Source organism: Nelumbo nucifera, chromosome 1 (assembly GCF_055504915.1).
Source record: "Nelumbo nucifera cultivar China Antique chromosome 1, China Antique-T2T, whole genome shotgun sequence".
NCBI classification, from domain to species: domain Eukaryota; kingdom Viridiplantae; phylum Streptophyta; class Magnoliopsida; order Proteales; family Nelumbonaceae; genus Nelumbo; species Nelumbo nucifera.
The window spans coordinates 62413457-62421742 of NC_142649.1; positions in this window are offsets into that span (position 1 = coordinate 62413457).

The window sequence follows — 8286 nt, forward strand, 5'->3', positions numbered from 1 at the left end:
CTCATCTTCAAGTGGAAACTCATCTCACACTCTCAACTTTTAGTGATGTAGACTAGGCTAGCTGCCCAAATTATAGAAAGTCGAACTAACAGGTTTGTAGTCTATTTTAGGCCCAACTTAATTTCTTGGAGGGCTCACAAGTAGGCTATAGTTGTCGGCTTCCACTTTCTTTAGCTTGACAAGGCCTAAAAATCTAAATTGGTAAGAAGCTAGCTGTTGGTCTCTCTCTCTCTCTCTCTCTTCAAAATTCTTTTATTATTTTCTCTTCATTTTCAATGGGATTCTTTTCTATTTTGCTCAATCCCAATCCCCCTTTCTCTTTTCTTAGGCTCTGTTCGCTTTTCGATAAGTTACTTATCCAGGTAAGTGCATTTACCGATGTTCTTTTATTTCCTAAGCATAGGTAGGGTAAGGCTTGGTTGGGGAATGGTCTCTTTGAAAGACAGAGAAAGACCAGGAATTGGGGGAGATAGGCTATCATGCTAGGGTGTTGGGTAGAGTAAAGAGCCTGAGGCAAAGGGTGATCGAATGCTGAGTGAGTTTCAATACGAGGAGGATCTCTATTTATGGGGGAGATCCCGAGATCCTAAAAGGTAGGAGATAAAGATGCCCGTCTCCGATTAGGAAAGAGGATATTGTGTTTGTTGTCAATCATTAAGTGCACCATTGGGGTTTCGCTATGTGTCTCGTAGGGATCTTCTTGAGGATTGGCTTTCCTTTCACTCAGGAGCCCTCATTATCCACATGTGCTACCACATCTTGCATGCCTTACTTAATCGACGTGACACTAGTGATGTCACCGCCTAGCGGGCGATGTCTTGTTAGCCTTCACTGTTGTGCTACCACCTCTAAGTTGTGGACTAACTTCTAGATCAGGGTTTTGTATGGTAGGATAGTTAATTCCTTCGTTGTTGTACTTCCATCGAGCTAGCCAATCACCAATTTGGAGTCGTTGATCACCTTGATTTTCTTTGTGCCAGACTATTGCTTTGATCAGACCTAGGACTAGGGCCTCATACTTTGCTATATTTTGAGAACAAGGGAACTAGAGCTTGAAAGAATAGGTGAACGTTTATCCGTTGGGTGAGGTTAGGGTGATGTCGGTGCCAGTTGAGGTGCTGGTGCTACTTTCGTCGAAAGTCAAAACCCACTTACTACTTTCAGCTACAATAATCATGGGTACATCTCCCGGTATTTCTTCTGATATGGGAAAGTCGCCACTTGAAGGGAAGGTGGCTAAAAGGTCTGTTGCTGCTTGGCATTTAATAGCTTTGGGCTGAGTGTATTCTATCATATATTCACTAGCTACATCATCCACTTGATGAGTCTGCTAGAAAGAGGAGGTCTATCCATGAAGAATTTTATTGGGTCATTCCGTGCGATGAGTTTGACTCTTTGACCTAGGATGTAGTGCCTGAATTTTTGTGTGGCGAAAACCAGCACTAAACACTGTTGTTCCATATGAGCATAATTCTTCTCAGCTGGCTTAAGGGTCCTGCTGGCATAATATATTGGAAATTCCACTCTATCATCCTCCTCCTATGCCAATAGGCATCCTATGGCCTCTGAGCTTGCTACGATGTATATCCTGAATTCGCACCCGTCCTTGGGTAGTAACATGGTTGGGGCCTTAGCCATGGCTGCTTTTAACTTTTCGAATGCCTGCTGGTGCTCCTTGATCTACTTGAACTCTACAGACTTCTTGACTAGTTTCATTAATGGCAACGTTGCATGTGCAAGGCTTGGAATGAATCTCCTCAGGTATGATACTTTGCTAAGAAGGTTTTCAATTGAGATTCGCTGGCCAGGGGTGGGAGGTCTAGGACACCCTTCACCTTGCTCTCATCTAGGTGTATCCCTGCTTGGTCTACTCTATAATCCAAGAACTTGCCTAATTGTACTCCAAATGCGCATTTCAATGGGTTGAGCCTTAGCTTAAAAGCCCTGCATCGGGTGAATACGTTCCTCAAAACTTCAGGGTGGTCCTCCTTATTCTTCGCTTTGACCACTATGTCATCCACATAACATTCGATTTCCTTATGTATCATGTCGTGGAAGACACTAGTATATGGCTCCAGTATTCTTCAGGCCAAAGGGTATCATCTTGTAATCAAAATTCCCTATCAATGTCCTAAAGGCTGTGTGGGGTGCATCAGCAGGGTCCATGAAGATCTGATTGTATCCACTGTAAGCATCTAAGAAGGAGAAAAGCTCATGTTCTGTGGTTGAATTTATCAAGACTTCCATATTAGGCAGAGGGAACTAATCCTTTGGACATGCCTTGTTTAGGTCCCTAAAGTCGACATAGCACTTGAGCTGCCCTTTCTTCTTCTTTACCGATACTATGTTGGCTAGCCACTAGGGGTGTGCTATTGGCTTGACGAAACCTATTTTCAGGAGATGCTCCACTTCTTTAATCTTCAAGGTTATTTTCGGCTTGAAAATCCTTTGTGGTTACTTCACTGGCCAGAACTTGGGATCTATGCACAGTGAGTGTCTGATGAGATCTAGCTCTAGTCCCGACATCTGGTCATATGACCAGGCAAAAACATCCTGGAACTCTTTCAGTAGTGCGATAAGCTTTTCTTTGTCCTCAGATCCTAGTTTGGCGGATATGTATAGCGGTCTTCTCTTTGTTCCGTCAACTACTAGGTTGATTTCTTCTAAAGGTTCCTCTACCACGTCGACGGAATCTGTCATGCACTTAGGAGGTGCTCTGACTTCATCGCAGTACTCTAAGATGTCTTCCTTCAACTCCTTTGTATCATGCTTAGGAATTGATTTATTGTCCGATGGCATTACTGTAGCGACATCGGTTTGCGAGAATGGTGTGATAAAATAGTGTTGGTTAAAACATTACTTAGTCTTTGTTAGAAGATAATGATGACTTTCTTTGCAGAAAAGAGGTAATATGTATGTGTATTTGCTAAGGGTTACACAGATATATTCGGAATGGGATTGTAGTTCATAATGTGCTTTCCTGAAGAACAATCTTGGTAGACAATTTACAAAGCAAAGCAACCAAAAATCCAAAAACTAAAAAAAAAACTCATACCTCAGGGATGGCCTTTTTGTTTGCGAGTAGTTCAACATCATCACAATCTGTGACGATAGTGTAATAGTCCTTTCCATTGGTTCTCATCACCCGTACGCATTGGTAGCTTCATCCCTTCAACCTTGGCTATCTTGTTTCCCCTTCATCCGCCAGTTCTGTGTAGTAAATAGCATCCTGCAGGTGTGTCTTTGACTTATCGAAGGGGGCCCTAGTGGCTGGGATCCTGATTGATCGTCCCCTGTGTTTGGCTTTGATGCACTGGTGGTATGTTGAGGGGATAAGGGCCAAGGCATGTATTAGGGGGTATCCCAAGAGGACATGGTAAGAAGTCCTCCCTAGGATCACCTAGAACTCCTATGTGATATAGAATGGGCCGATTGTGATTTGCAGTTTAATGGACCCCTCTGTGATGGATGCGTTCCCATTGAAATCTATCACCTCTAATGGCAGCCCTTTGATATCCTCTTCTGTACGCTCATCAGTTTCAAAGTGTGGATGGAAATGAGGTAGATAGAGCGTCGATCATTGATCTCCTCATTTCGGAACCGCCTATCTTTGCTAAGATGTACAATGGTCTGTTGTGATGGTCGTAACTGTAGGGTTGTAACGGCTAACATATCATCTACCATGAACTCTCCGCTACTATGGTCGTAACTGTAGGGCTATAACAGGTGCTTGAAGACTCCCGCTAGTGCTCTGGTGGCCAGCTTCTGTGTTAACGTGTTTGCCCCTTGCTTGTTAAAGAACTATTGTAGTTCCTGACTCTGTTCCAGCTTTTCTATTAGGGCGTTAGACTGGTATTTGTTGGCTGCTCCTACGACGTTGATATTGCCTCCCTACTCATCGAGTTTTACTTTCTATACAAATAACCTCCTTAAAGTGAAACAATCCATTAAGTCATGGTGCGGTGATTGGTGGAAGTTGCACCACCTTTCGCCGTGCCTGTCTTTCTCTGGATCTACTCCTGGTGGTGGTGGTGGTAAATTGATGATTTTGTCCTCAACTAGTTTGTTCATTATCATGATCACCTCCTTCCTTGTGCAGGAGAAAGGGGGAGGGACTGGTAAGTTACTTCTTTTTCCTGGGGCGTTGTCACGCTGGTACGGCCCCTATCTGGCTCCTCCATTGTTTCTGGGTCTCCGATCAATTGCATACGCTTCATTCCTATTGTACGGGGAGGTGTCTTTGACTGTGTGTGCCATCACTTCTACACACCTCCACAGTTAGCTGAACGTCTCTACCTCCACTATGTGTGCCCTGTACACACTATTGACGAAACTCTTCTCTATGGCATGTTCATCGAATACAAAGTGTGTTAGCTTCTGGAATCTCATGACATAGGTCAAGAGATTCTTTCCCGGTCCTTGTTCCACGTTCCTTAGGTCAGCCGTCGCCAACTTTCTCTCCAGGGTGAACCACTTCGATAGGAATTTTTTAGCCAATTCACCCCACGAATCAATGCTTCCAGCAGTGAGGTTCACAAACCATGTGTACATCGGGCCGGTCAAGGATTTTGAGAACTTGCATACTTTGAGGTCCCTGTGTAGAGCGAATGAACCAAGGGTGTCCTCGAATTTGCTGATGTGCTCTTGTGGAGGAGTGTACCCAGCATGGTAGGGCTTGTATAAGATGCGATCAGAATATGGCTTTTGCAAGACGGTCGAATCTTGCACTCGGTTGTGGCTTTCCACCACCAACCCCTAGACGTATTCTCTTAGCTCGTTCCGACTGAACGAAGTTTTTGTCATCGGGTTGGTGCAGGGGAAAGCTTAGGATTGGTTGACAGGTTAGTGGCCTGTTTGGGTTGGTGTTGGGTCAGCCCTATTGGACTGCTCTGGGATAGCGGGAATTGGGTTGGAGGCATGGTGGCTGGGGTTAAGAATGTTGTCAAGAGTGACGGCAGGGGTGAAGGGGGTTTGTTTGGCTTGGATCGAACGTTGGAGCAGGATTTGGAGGGAACCCCTTGTCTCCTTGCACATCTGTTCGAGTTTTCTGAACCAGGTTTTGAAGCATGCCTCGAACTCATATATTTTGTTTGAGAGGATTTTGATGTCAGCTTGGATAGGTGTCTCCATTTTGGGTTGATCCTATATTCCCAGGTTGGTGTTTTCCAGGACGTTGCTCTTCTCTTTGGGGATGGATGTAAGGTTGATCCTTTGTGTGGCCATTCTCTATGATCAAAGACGAACCAGAGATTCTACTGTAGGTAGGGTAAGGTTTGGTTGGGGAATGGTCTCTTTGAAAGATAGAGAAAGACTAGGAATTAGGGGAGATTGGCTCTCATAATAGGGTGCTGGGTAGAGTAAAGAGTCCAAGGGAAAGGGTGCTCGAATGCTGAGTGAGTTTCAATACGAGGAGGATCTCTATTTATGGGGGAGATCCCGAGATCCTAAAAGGTAGGAGATAAAGATGCTCATCTCCTGTTAGGAAAGGGGATATTGTGTTTCCTGCCAATCATTAAGTGTACCATTGGGATTTTGCCACGTGTCACGTGTAGATCTTCCTGAGGATCGGCTTTATTTTCACGCAGGAGCCCTCATTACTCACGTTGCTACCACCTCTTACGTGCCTTACTTAATCAACGTGGCACTAGTGACGTCACTGCCTGGCGGGCGATGTCTTGTTAGCCCTACGTGGTGCTTCGCCGCGTCCTTTAACGAGCCATGGGTTTATTGAGGGTCTGAGCACGTGCGTGCCTCACCATGGGCTCGGCCCAGGTTTCCCTTGGCTCAGGTTACGAGTGGGCTCGTTGCGGGCATGCAATGAACCGTGGGTTTTCAGGATTCTGCGATGCATGCTGTTGGTTCATCACAGGCCTGTGGTGCATCACCGGTTCACCGTAGCAGGGAAGTTGGCTGCAGGCTTTTCATATGTAGGGACGTGGTATCAATTCAGTGTTTAATGTTCCCTGAGGGTTTGAATGGACACTATATACCTACACTAGGTAAATAAAACAATTACCATTTTATCCATAAAAATCTATTATTAAAAGGGAATTTTTGTCCCATCCAAGTGTTGGTAGCTTTCCCCCAAGTGGGAAAGCTATTTATCCACCTGGGAGAAGGGTATCACTTAACCGGGTAAGTGATACATAGGAAAATAAACATTCCCTGGTCCCCACATAAATCTAAAAAACATAACATAGGTTTCTTGGTCCAACTTTCCCCCCCTTTCAAAATCCAAAAAACAAACGCCCCATTAGGAGTAGACAAGGTATACTTCACAACCTGAGCATCTAAGTTAGGAAATTGGTATATTTATAGACACCGTGGACACTCGCAATCTAAATACATAAATTAGTGGTGCTACTGCTCTGACCAAAAGGTTATTGAAGGAATCATGCATAGAGTTGAAAGCCATCAACTTATGCATATCAAAGCATGACTATGGTAGTTAGCTTGCGAGCTATCAACATGCTGCAATCAACCTCTTCCTTTGCCATTTCCTTCCTTGTGTTTTGTATGGTAGAAGGTGAGTGGACTGTGGACCCATCCATTCATTTAAAGCATTTGGGTTAAATAGGCAAGGTTTTAAAAACCAACCTAAAATTGGAACCTTTCTGGCCACCGATTTCCAGGTTGACGGTTTGACTGTTCGATTGAAACAGATAGCCCGTTCCAAATTAAAAAAATTAAAAAATTAAATAAAAATGTAATTAAAATAAAAATAGCCAAAAACCATTGAACAAGTCAATGGTATGACAGTCTAGGTCAACAAGTCGCTGATCAAATCAACGGTTTTTTTATCAAGAACTAGGTTAAGGGTGAAGCAGAACCAGTCGCCTAAATGGTTCTCGGATTGAACAGTTCGACCGTCCAGATCAACGGCAATTCAAAAACAATGACAATTGGTTATCGCCAATCCACCATGGAGAGTTGTGTTTGTGATATGCTCAGCATTCTCCTAGATGGATTTGCCCATTAACTAAACAAATTTTCTTGAGAGTCCATGAGCTATGGCCTACACCTCTAGTACTGTATGTGGCTCATGGTGCCACACAGACAAAACTATCACTCCATGATACTACAATCACACCATTCTCTCTACGTAGAAAAAAACAAAAGAGAGAGAGAGAAAGGGAATCATTTGGGCACTTTCTAATTCACCCTAATTATCAGTTAATAACACAAAACATCCTTACATTTCAACAAAACTAAAAATTCTTTCTTTTCTTTTCACTTTGAATAAGCCTAAATTTATTAAAAAAATGTTCCCAGATCACTATTTTCACAAAATATATACGTCAGGATATAAACTAGCAAGTTTACATTATGTGATGTGGAACTACTTCACATGATTTGGAACCACCACCTTTTATCTACATTATGTGATACTAATCTACTCCAACAAGTGTGTTGAATAACATTACCGCATCTTGCTACTATTTCATATAATTGCCTTGTTTGACATTGTACCCCTGAGGGCTCCTACACCTCATTAGAGCTTAAATTTCTAAATGAGAGTGATGCCTCAAGCTCCAACGCAGCTATTATCATTTCCACTTGGTCTTGGAGGCAATTTTGGAGATATGGGAGGTTACCTCCTATGGTTTGTTTGTTTGTTTGTTTCTTGGATTTTGAGAGGGGGGAAAGTTGGTCAATGGGATCTTGGTTCCCATTAACCAAGAAATCTATGTTCTTTCTTTCCGTTTATGTGGGGTCCATGGAAAATTTATTCTCCTTGAGCGTAAATGATATTTATCTCCCAGATGAGTAACTTTTCCACCTGGGAAAGTTGCCAACACTTTGATAGGACAAAATTATCCCTTTTAATAATGGATTTTTATGGCTAAAACAGTTATTATCTTATTTACCTAGGAAATAAAATAACATGGGTAAATGCACTTACCTGCTTACTTACCCAGGTAAGTGCATTTACCTGGTAAATAACTTACCAAAAAGAAAACGAGCCCTAGCCCTAATATCAAGCTTTTTTTGTGGAAGTGTATTATTCAACTACTTCCTACTCGTGATGTTCTACACCACAAAGTCTGATCACCTATTCCTTTACTATGATGCTAGCCGAGCAGTGTGGTGCGGGTCCCACTTAATATCAAGACCGGGGACACTCCTACCAGTTATCTCACCAACTGCCTTTTTTGCCGGTGGAAGAAGTTCATTCACCAAACCATGTGAAACAAAAAACAAAACGTAAGTAAAATAATAGAGTTGAAGAAAGGGCTCAATAGTGTGTTGAGAGACCCATATATCACTTGTATTTATAATGAGTTT